This window comes from Chrysochloris asiatica, unplaced genomic scaffold, assembly GCF_000296735.1.
Source record: "Chrysochloris asiatica unplaced genomic scaffold, ChrAsi1.0 scaffold00039, whole genome shotgun sequence".
NCBI lineage: Eukaryota > Metazoa > Chordata > Mammalia > Afrosoricida > Chrysochloridae > Chrysochloris > Chrysochloris asiatica.
This window is the reverse complement of record NW_006408557.1, coordinates 19,134,654-19,144,160: the sequence shown is the minus strand read 5'-3', so window position 1 is coordinate 19,144,160 and position 9,507 is coordinate 19,134,654.

Sequence of the window (9,507 nt, the reverse complement as noted above, 5' to 3'; positions counted from 1 at the left end):
TTTTTGTTTTGGTTTTTCCTGATGATCTTTCTTTGAAGATGTATCTTCTGTTGCTCTAGCTGTTCCAGGCTGGTCTGCTTATCCTTGCTAGTGGGAATGTCCCACCTCTTAAGGTTCTGGATAGGACTCAGGATTCCACCTAAGGTGCTATACTCTGAAAAACCTTTGCAAGAGGTCTATTTCACTGGGCAAGTTGTAGAACTCCTTTTAGGTATTCCAATCAGTTATAGGCTGAGGATGGGCTTACAAGTTTTCTCTAATCATGTTTCCCAACATTCCTTTCTATGCCACTCAAGTGTTTATTTTACAATAGTAGGCAAAGGAAAGCAATATTCATAAGACAGTCAAGCATTTTAGTATTATTTCCCCTCTTCTAACTATGCCTAGATCCCTTTATCACAGAGCCCTGTTGTTCCAAGGTTGAGCATGCATCACTATTTACCTCTGTTCCACTTAGGCCATGTAAACATGTCTTAGTGTTTCCCTAACTATCTTGTTCTTCCACCTCCTCTCCCTTCTTGTATTGTCCTCCCCAACACTGGAACTAAACTCCCTACCCCAAACCCACTGTTGTGGTTACTTTATATTCCAGTAACTCTTCCCTCAATTTAAGACAGTCTCTTTTTTCCTGTGGAGTCCTGGTGTGGCGCTGTGGGTTAATGCGCCAGACAGCAAAACTGTTTGAACTGCAAGGTTGGTGGTTCAAGCTCACCAGTTGCTCCTTGAAAACCCTTTACAGGGTCACTATGGGTCAGAACTGACTCAATGGCACTTCATAACACAACAACAACAATTTTATCCTGTAATCTACTGGACCTTCTCACCACCTGGATCTCTGTTCCTCTGTGTTTACCTTCTTTCATATTGTAATTGTTTTGATCATAGACTGACTGCCCAGATCCTCAGTTCTTATAATTTTATTCTGTTCTTGACTCTTCCATTTGTCAACTGAGTTCAGGGTGATGCTGCTGCATATGTCATTCTCTGGTTGTTGTCTGTTCTTGTTGGTTCTCAGTCCACAGAACTTCCTTTAGGATTTTTTCATATCAGGGTTGGCTTTTTAAATATTCCTAGATATGTGGTTTAGAATGTTGGAGCTCTGCCCTGAACCTGCTTCACCTGGTATTCTGTGGTTTTGCTGAGTGCGAACTTTACTACACTTCAACTCTATCCTCCATCAAGTCCCACCTCCCTTATTGACTTTTAAGAACTCATTGTTTATTAGGAATCTTAACACTTTTTCAAATGTTCATCCCCAATTTTATGTTTGTCTTTCACCTGTGGTGTGGTAGTTCCTTGCCATATCTGAATTTTTTATTTTATGTAGCCAAATCTATTGATTTAAATTTATGGGTTTTTTGTTGTGGTGGTTTACTTTATTATCATGCTTAGAAGGACTTCCAGTTCTAGGATTATAAAAGTATTCAATCCTGTTGCTTTCTTCTTTTGCTTCTTTTTCACATGTATCTTTGATCTGGGTAGAATTTATTTGACTTAAGCGAGGTGGGATCCAGCTTATTTTTTTCTGAATGGCTAGCCAGTGATTCCATTCTGTGTACTGACTTCCATCTTCTCTCTACCAATTAAAAAAGTCACCTTGATCACCTACTACAACTATACAGCTGATTCTGTTTCTGTACTCTGCTGAAAGAACCCTGATGGCATGGTGGGTTAAGCATTAGGCTGTTGATTGAAAGGCATATAGTTAAAACCCACGAGCTGTTCCAAGGGAGAATGATGAGGCAGTCTGCTTCCATAAAGATTTATAGTCTTGGAAATCCTAAGGAAAAGTTCTGCTCTGTCTAATAAGGTTCCTACTATATGAGTCAGAACCAACTCAATGGCAATGAGTGGGAATGGGTTGTTGAAACTGTACTATCTTAGTTGTAAAACCACCTAATACATTTTAATAACTGGTAGAACAAATAATCAACAAATCATCTTTTTCAAAATTTTCTTGGCGATGGAATGAAGTGGTTAAGTTTAGGACTTTGGGTCAGACAGCCTGAGCTTAATTTCCTTCTCCAATACTTACTAGCTGTGTAACCTTGGGTAAGCTATTTTTGCCCCCTTTGAAGCTCTGCTTTGTCATCTGTGTAATGTTAATAATAACAGTATCTACTACATGGTGTTTTTGTGAAGACGAGATGATGCATATAAAGTGTTTGGAGAGAGCCTGGCATACAGTATTTTTGTTATAAAAATGATACATCTAGTTTCCTAGTTGAACATTAAAATCATTTTGACCAAGTAAAATCTTACTAGGATCCTACTTGGGATGATGTTGTTGTTAGGTGTCATCGAGCCGGTACCGACTCATAGCGACCTTATGCATAGCAGAACGAAACACTGCCTGATTCTGGGCCAACCTCACTACTGTTGCTACGCTTGAGTCCATCGATGCTGCCACTTGGCCAATCTATCTTGTTGGGGGTCTTCCTCTTTTTCTCTGACCCTCCACCTTACCAAACATGATATCCTTCTCCAGCGACTGGTCCCTCCTGACAATATGTCCAAAGTATGAGAGACGATGTTTGGCCATCTTGTCCTCTAAGGAGCACTCTGGCTGCACTTCTTCCAAAACGGATCTATTGGTTCTTTTGGCAGCACTTTCAATATTCTCCACCGACACCATAACTCAAAGGCATCAATTCTTCTACGGTCTTCCCTATTCACTGTCCAGCTGTTGCATGCCTATGAGGTTATTGAAAATACCATGGGTCAGGCGCACCTTAGTCCTCAAGCTGACATCTTTGCTCTTCAACACCCCAAAAAGGTCTTGTGCAGCAGATTTGCCTAATGCAATATGTCATTTGATCTCTTGACTGCTGCTTCCTTGACTGCTGACAGTTGATCCAAGAAGAATAAAGTCCTTGACAACTTCAATCTCTGTTGATAAAAATGTTGTTTATTGGTCCAATGGTGAGGATTTTTGTTTTGGGATGATATTGGGATAATTAATATTCACATGTTATGGGGTCGTCCAGTGTAGGGCAAACTGTAATCTCCTTTGATCTAAGTCTCATGCAGGAATCATTTCTTTTAGAAGAATTAGCACAAGGCTGGTCTCTGTGAGGTGGAGGTTAAAGATATCCCATATATCCAACTTTTCCATGATAGTCTACCACTCCATAATCTCTGATATCAACCACCACTCCTCCGCTCCCTCATGCCCAGAGTTCTGCAATTTGCTACAATGTCTCACAGAACTCACAGACTGTCAAAGTGGCTCACACAATTGTGGAGGCTGGAAAATCCCAAATCTATAGTTCAAACATCAATATGGAAGATTCTCCTTGCTCGTGTGGTCTCAAGGGCCAAGGAATCCAAATTGGCAGGTCCAACAACAGATTGTTAATGCATAAGACTGGGAGCTGGTGAATCAGGCCAGGTAACCACAGATTCCATGAACTGGAGGTCAGAGACAAGCCAGATTCAGGACCCAGAGCAAGAGAGCGTTCCTAGACATTGAACACAGACCACACCCCCAAGGAAACTAAGTCACACCCTTTATAAAATCCTTGTTATGGTTGTTAAGTGCCATCAAGTCGATTCCGATCCATAGCGACCCTGTATAGGGTTTCCAAGGATCAACTAGTGAGCTTGAACCACTGACCTTGCAGTTCAAATGACTTTGCAGTCTGATGTATTAGCCCACAGTGCCAGACCAGGACTCAGTAAAATCCTTATTTCCACTTTAATCCTTAATCCTACCTTTATCTTGCTTCATTAACATTCCAAAATGGGGCTATAACCACAGGCATAGAGGCTAGAATTTATAATACATCTTGGAATAGAGGAATATAGCTCGCAGCGCCATATTAATCAATTAACTTCACTGCAGCTTCTTGGTTGAGTTTTCATCATGCAGAATCTGTACATTTTAACTTTATTTCCAGGTGATGTAAATGGCTTTATTGCTCTTGTGAATCGATTACTTTTATCTTTCCTTCCCCTATTTTCTAATGGGATTATTAATAGTACATAAGAGATATGTTGATTTTTGCTTTTCTGTTTTTTATCTTAAAGTGGCTCTAATTGTTTTTCCTTATGTAGTTTCAGCTTTAAGACTTCCCCTCCTCTCAACTTTCACAACACTCAGTCTTTTCTCCACTAGGTACCTATACACCTAAGGCAGGGACTAATTGAACGGTAAGCCCCTGTGACTCAGCAGAGGGTCTGCATCACAGCAGGAGCTTAGCAGTGGCCAGGAAAGGTACTGCACTAACTACCCTTGGGCTTTGGGTTACAGGAGCCCTTTCTCTAGGACAGGGGGCAAGGCAGTGAAGAAAGTGGCAGTGCCTGACCTCATCCAACTGACAGTCTCGTTTGGGGGCGGACATTGGAGGCATCACCAGTGTGAAGGGTGGATTATGCCTTCCCTTGTTTTATTTGAAGGGGTCATTGGGTGCTACGGTTTAAAGGTCGCAGAAGAATCAATGCATTGGAATCATGGTGTTGGAGAAGCATATTAAAAATACCTTGGACTGCTAGAAGAACAAACAAATTTGTCTTGGAAGAAGTACTGCCAAAATACTCTGTAGAAATGAGCATGCTCAGACTCCATCTCTCATACTTCTGACATGTTATCAGGAAGGGTCAGTGAGGAAGAGGAGGACTCCCAACAAGATGGATTGGTGTACCAGCAGCTTAGGCATAATGATTGGGAGGTTGGTGCAGGAGCCGGCAGGGTTTCGTGTGCATAGGGTCACTGAGTTGGAACCGACTTGATGGCACCTAACAATTCCACTGTGGCTTGTAAAGGGAGGACTCAATGAGTGGAAATGAGGGAAAGCCTTCCTGAAGAAAGGGCATGCAATAAGACAGGATGACTCTGCTTCTCCCCTCCCGCTCCCCCCACACACATACATTGCAGACCAGCCTTATCACCCAGACTGTTTGAATGGATCCATTCAGCAAACACTGATGAGCACCCTATGCTGCGGAGGTCTGAGGCCATGGGGTTGGCTAAGAGAAAGTATCTGAATTCAAATCAGAGCTTTGTCAATTCCTGGTTTTTACAGGATGAATCAGTTTAGGATCTACCTCTTGCCTGCTTTACCCACCAGACCACCATTCTATCTCCTCCTCCTGCCCCTGTTGCCCCACCCCAAGTAAACATACTTCCATCTTCACACACACCCTGCCGCCTCCCAACCCCACCCCCACCCCCGGTCATTACAGTCAATGTCACATCTACACACAATTCTCCTCCGGGCCTTTGTTGTTGTTAAGTGCTGTTGAGTCAGTTCCGACCCATAGTGACCCTGTATATGGTTTCCAAGGAGCAGCTGGTAAGCTTGAATCCCCGACCTTTCGGTTCATACTGACTTTGCAGCACAGCGCATTAACCCACAGCACCACACCAGGAGGCCCAGCTAATTGATCACCTCAGGGAAGCCTGCCTTCCTAGGGCTTGGTGCTGTTTCCTTATCCAAAATCAACTTGTTATTGTTAAATCGGTTCGACACATCAACCCTGTACAGAGTTTCCGAGGAGCAGCTGGTTGATTTAAATGGCCAACTTTTAGGTTAACAGTCCAGTGTTTATCCTTCAGTGCCATACCAATCGATTATGGATCTTAATAATGTGTACAATTAATTGTTGTCATGTCTGTGATCCCATTAGATCCCATTAGATGAATCTTTCTTTATGTTTTTGGTGGACCCTAGCACACAATGGATCACTTAGGAATGACAATTAGAATGGGACCAAAAAAATGCAACCTATTTGATTAAAAGGGGAGGGAGTAAGATGAAGGGGTAAGGATTCCTTAGCTAAGTGCAGTGGTTCAAAACCAAGGGCCTCAGGACTTCAGGGAGGCGGAATAACAAGTGGGCCAAATGTGTTAGTTACAGGCAGAGTTGGGTCACCCGGGTTTAAATCCTAGCATTGGCACTTATGAGCTCCATGAATTGGGACAAAATTTTACTTCTTTAGGCCTCAGAAAAAACTACAATAGTACTACTACTTTTACTATGAATTGACTTCAGAAGTCTGAAAACATCCCAAAATACTATATACAATTTGTATTTTGTATAAACAGACATAAGTTTTCATTTTTTGTAGTTCATGAAAGGTAAGAACCATCCAGAAGGCAGGCACTGTGTCTGGAGTAGTAATCTACTGCTGTGTAACTAATGACTTCAGAAGTTAGTGGCTACAACAAATGTATCTCACAGTTTCTGTGGGTATGGATTCTGGAAGCAATGTATATAGGTAATCTGACTCCAGGTCTATCCTGAAGTTTCAGTCAGCCTTGTCAGACCTGCCATCCTCTGGGCTGGGGCCAATGCTGTGTGTCTCTCTCCATAGGCTACTTGAGGGGCCTCATGACCAGCTGGCTGGCTTCCCCCATAGCATGTGACTTAGTAGAACAATGCAATAGCTCAGAAGCCCTTTATGATCAAACCCCAGAAGTCACGCTCTGTCATTTCTGCAATATCCTATTCGTTACACAGGTCAGCTCTATTCAGAGTGGGGGGAGACTAAAAAGGATGTGAATATCAGGAGGCAGGAATCCTTGGGGACCTTTAGAGAAGTTGACTGCCACAGTGTCTTAGAAGGAATTTGGAATGAGGGGATTGGGTTTAAAATATGAACTCCAGCAACAATTATTTGAGCTACTTCACTGGCCCTTCCCAGTTTTGTCACTCACCTCTCAGGGTGGCTGTGATATCCCAGAGTTAAGGCCTATGAAAGGCTCTTTATAAACCCTTAACTTCACATTCAAATGCTATTGTTGTTAGGTAGCCTCGAGTCAGCTCCATCTCAGAGAGACCCTATGCACAACAAAATGAAACATTGCCCCGACCTGCACCATGCTGAGCCCATTGTGGCTGCCACTGTGCCAATCCATTTCACTGGTGGTTTTCCTTTTATTCGTGGACTCTCTACCAAGGAGCTCTGGTAGCGTAGTGGTTACAAATCGGACTGTGAACCTCAAGGTCAGCAGTTCGAAACTACCAGCTGTTCCGTGGGAGAAAGATGAGGCTTTCTGCTTCCGTAAAGATTTACAGCCTCGGAAACCCTGTAATGAGTCGGAACCGACTCCACAGCACATCACCACCACCACCACTACTCTACCAATTAGAGACTGGTCCCTCCTGTGGTAATATGTCTGAAGTATGAGAGATGAAGTTTTGCCATCCTTGCTTCTAAGGAATATTCTGTATGTATTTCTTCTAACACAGATTTGTTTAATCTTCTGGCAGTCCATGGTTCTTTCAATATCCAACACCATAACTCAAATGCATCAATTCTTCTATGGTCTTCTTTATTCACTGTCCAACTTTCACATGCATATGAGGTTATTGGAGATACCATGGCTTGCATTAGGCACACCTGAGTCCTCAAACTGACATCTTTGCTCTTGAACATTTTAAAGAGTTCTTGTGCAGCAGATCGGCCTAATGCAATATATCATTTGACTTTTTGAATGCTGCTTCCATAAGTGTTGATTGTAGATCCAAGCAAAAGGAAGTTTTTGACACCTTCAATCTTTTCTCCATTTATTATGTTATGTACTGTTCCAGTGGTAAGGATTTTTGTTTTCTTTACCATGAGGTTCAGTCCATACTGGAGGCTGTAGTCTTCAGCTTCAGGTTGAACTTGCATATGAGCAATATGATGGTCTATTCCACAGTCAGCCCAAACATTAGCAATCAATAAAGAAGAAGAAGACACAAATAGTTTGTGTCAGGTAGAGGGAATGAATGTTTTTAAGGTTGTTGGTAGGTGCCATCGAGTCAGTTCCAATGAATATAGCACAACAGAATGCCAAAAAGATGTTTAGTTGTGTTCTACTGACTATGCAAAGGCTTTTGACTGTGTGGATCATAACAAACTATGGCTAACATTAAGAAGAATTGGTATTCTAGAACACTTAATCACGCTCATGAGAAACCTGTACATAGACCAAGAGGCAGTCTTGTTCGAACGGACCAAAGGCATATTGAATAGTTTAAAATCAGGAAAGGTATGTGCCAGGGTTGTGTCCTTTTAACATACTATTCAACCTGTATGCTGAGCAGATAATCCAAGAAGCTAGACTCTATGAAGAGGAGCATAGCATCAGGATTGGAGGAAGACTCATTAACAACCTGTGATATGCAGATGATACAACCTTGCTTACTGAAAGTGAAGAGGACTTGAAATACAGATGAAGAGCAAAGACCACAGCCTTCAGTATGGATTGACACCTCAATGTAAAGAAAACACAAATCCTCACAACTGTTGTACACAGAGTCACTATGAGTTGTAATCGATTCAACAATGGCACCTAACAAAACAATGCACAACATTGTTGTCCTCCTCCAGGGACTGGTCCCTTCTGATAAGCCATTGAAAACAGAGAAAGAACCCATCCAGGGACCCCATCACTTTAGCACAACCACTTTTGGTGGTATTAAAATCACTTTAAACCTTTTCCTTCTTTGCGGAGAAAAGAATAGAGGCCTTTTCCTTCTTTGCAGAGAAAAGAATAGAGGAAATGATTTAAATCAAGGCCAGAAAGGTATATCTTCCTGGCATTAAGAGATTAAAAACGGATACTCTAGAATATGGTCCTTGGGTGTCCTGGTGTTGCACTGTAGGATAATCACTGGACCACTAACTACAAGGTTGGTGGTTCAAACCCACCAACTGCTCCTTGGAAACCCTATACTGGGTAGCTATGAGAACTGGCTTGACAGCATTTCACAACAACACAATACCTCTCAGACTTGGAATTAAACTTACTCCCTGGCTCAATTTTCAGCCAAAAAAGAGATGGGTCTATAATGTGAACAATAACACTGGGGAGGTATACACTCATTAGAATAATCAACCATTCTAAATAAAAAGGTCTAGGACAAAATTTAGAAAGCAGGAAGGGTTAGGAAAGAAAGAGGAATGAAGGGAAACACGGAGGAAATGGGATGCAGAATCTTTTGGGGATTGCAATCTATTTGAAACAGAATGTGTATGAATTATTGAATGGAAAAATGATTTGCTCTATAAATCACCCAGTTCACAAAAAGTTAAAAAGAGATTAAAAATTGGGATAGATTCCTTAGGATGGTCTTGAGAGCTCCACCCAAAAACTTTAAAGGCAGCTGTTCTCTTCACAATTTCGGTAAAACTTTTCTCAGATCATACTTTGCAGCAACTTTATAGGGTTTGACAAATCTTTTGAAGCAAATGAAAAGGGTGAATTTATTATTAAATATAGTTTCACATTATTGAACCAGATTGTAATAAAACTCTTACTTTTCTTTCATGAAGTAGCCCATACTCGTTCTAGACGATTTGGAAAATATAATGTGAAGATTAAAAGAAACATATCTTCCATTTTAATCTAAATGCTCTGTCTTGTGTTTTAAATAAAAACTTGTTTTTTTTTAATTAAAAAAATGTAATGTAGGCCCTGCGGTCGGTGTCAGTAATGACTATAGTTGTTCCTCCTGGCCCTGTTAATGTCAGGGTTGGGCTTGGGAGGGATAGGCGGGGACAAGGTAGGGACCACCC